The sequence below is a fragment of the Penaeus chinensis genome, chromosome 19, assembly GCF_019202785.1.
Source record: "Penaeus chinensis breed Huanghai No. 1 chromosome 19, ASM1920278v2, whole genome shotgun sequence".
NCBI classification, from domain to species: Eukaryota; Metazoa; Arthropoda; class Malacostraca; order Decapoda; family Penaeidae; genus Penaeus; species Penaeus chinensis.
Window position 1 is genome coordinate 2947259 of NC_061837.1, and position 2500 is coordinate 2949758.

Genomic DNA, 2500 nt, shown 5'->3' on the forward strand with positions numbered 1-2500 from the left:
ACACAAACACACACACACACAAACACAAACACACACACAAACACAAACAGCCAAAGACAGCAAAACAAACCAAACAACAACAACAACAACGACAAAACACGAACCTCAATATACGAAAGGGAGACAAAACAAAAAACACAATAATTACTAGACAAGACCGACGTAGACGACAGAACAACACATTCTTCTTCCGGGTTTTGTGTCTACCTTAAGGGTGACGGTCCTCTGCGTTATCTTGGATGTGGGGGGGGATAGTTGTAGGGGGAGGGACGGTATTTCCTTTGCTTGCTTGCCCTTTGCTTGCTTTCGCTGTGCTTTTTTTGTATGTTTGTTTTTAGGGGAGGTTGATTTTTAGTGTTGCTTGATTGAAGTATTTTGCTTTTATTTTGCCGTTTAATTTGCTTGGTTTTGGTTGATTGTGTTTTTTAAGCAATTTTCTTGCTTTAGTTATGTGTACTTTGCTTTTGTTGATTTTTGTCTTACTCGCTTTTTTTCCATTGCTTATTTTTGCTTTCACTTCCCTCTGTTTGCTTGCATCCTTTTGCTTGATTTTCCCCTTTCTTTGCTTTTCCTTTTGCTTGCTTGTTTTGCTTGATTATTTCCTCTGTTTGCTTGCATGTTTTTGTTTAAATGTTTTCTTTGTTTGCTTTTTCCCTTTGCTTATTTTTGCTTGTTTATTCTCTCTGCTTGCTTACTTTTGCCTGATTCTTTCCCCTTTTCTGTTTTTAAATTACCTGCTTTGCCTGTGTTAATTTGTCCTTTGTTTTTTTGTTTGTTTGCTTTTTACGTTGATTGATTTTGATTTGTTTATTTTGCTTTGCTTGATTTGCTTTTATCTATTTTGCTTTGCTTGTTTATTTGCTTTTATATGCTTTAGTTGCGCCTGGTTTGATTTGATTGAATTCGTCTTGATTTTGCTTCATTTGTTTGTTTTATTGCGTTTTCCGTTTTCAGTCTCGCTTTTTTCTTTTTTTTTGTCTTTCTGTTTTGCTGTCTTTCGCATTGTCCTTCTGTCTGTCTGTCTGTGTTTATCTCTTTATCTGGCTTTTCTCATTCTCTTGGTCTTCCCTACCTCTCTATCTATCTATCTATCTATCTATCTATTTATTTATCTATTTATTTATCTATCCATCTCTCTCTCTCTCTCTCTCTCTCTCTCTCTCTCTCTCTCTCTCTCTCTCTCTCTCTCTCTCTCTCTCTGTCTGTCTATCAATCTATCTCTCTCTCTCTGTCTATCAATCTATCTCTTTATCTCTCTCCATCCATCTCTCTCTCTCTCTCTCTTTCTCTTTCTCTCTCTCTCTCTCTCTCTCTCTCTGTCTATCAATCCATCTCTCTATCTCTCTCCATCCATCTCTCTTTCTCTTTCTCTCTCTCTCTCTTTCTCTCTCTCTCTCTCTCTCTCTCTCTCTCTCTCTCTCTCTCTCTCTCTCTCTCTCTCTCTCTCTCTCTCTCTCTCTCTCTCTCTCTCTCTCTCCTCTCTCTCTCTCTCTCTCTCTCTCGGTATGTCTGTCTATCCATCTATCTCTCTCCATCCATCTATCTATTTATTTATCTCTCTCTCTCTCTCTCTCTCTCTCTCTCTCTATATATATATATATATATATATATATATATATATATATATATATATATAACTATCTCTCTCTCTCTTTCCCTCTCTCTCTTTCTTCCTCTCTCTCAAACACAAAACTTTCTATCTGTCTAAAGCTTTTTCTAATTACTAGTCTCTTTCCCTTTTGTTTTCTTCTTCGTCTCTCTCTCTTCCTCTCTTCATTTATCTATTCATCTGTCTATTATCTATCTGTCAAGAAACCATCAAGCTATTTACTCATTTACTCATTCCATTTGTCTTCAACTACCTCATAATTCACTCATAAACTCTTACTCAACGCTTACTCACTTACCTTCTTCACTCACTTACATATTCACTCATTCGCTCACTCACTCACTTACTTACTTATTCACTTATTCACTTACTCACTTACTTACTTACTTATTCACTTATTCACTCACTCACTTACTTACTTATTCACTCATTCGCTCACTCATTCACTTACACACTCACTCACTCACTCACTTACTTACTTATTCACTTATTCACTTATTCACTTACACACTTACTAATGCATTTACTCGCTCACTTACCTCACGTCAGCTCACTTACTTACCTTCCCTTACCTCACTTCCCTCCCCTCACTTCACTTGCTTCACTCCCCTCACCTCACTCACTCACCTTCACGCATCTTCATTTACTTTACTTTCTTCACTCACTTCACCTCACCTCATTCCCCTCACCTCACTTCACTCACTTCATCTTCACTCACTTCACTCCCCTCACTCACCGCACTTCTCTCACCTCATCTCAAATCACTTCCCTCTCCTCACTTCACTCACGTCACTTCAGTCCCCTCACTCCCCTCCCCTCACCTTCCCTCTCCTCACTCACTCACTTCACTCCCCTCACCTTCCATCTCCTCACCTTTCTTCACCTCACTCA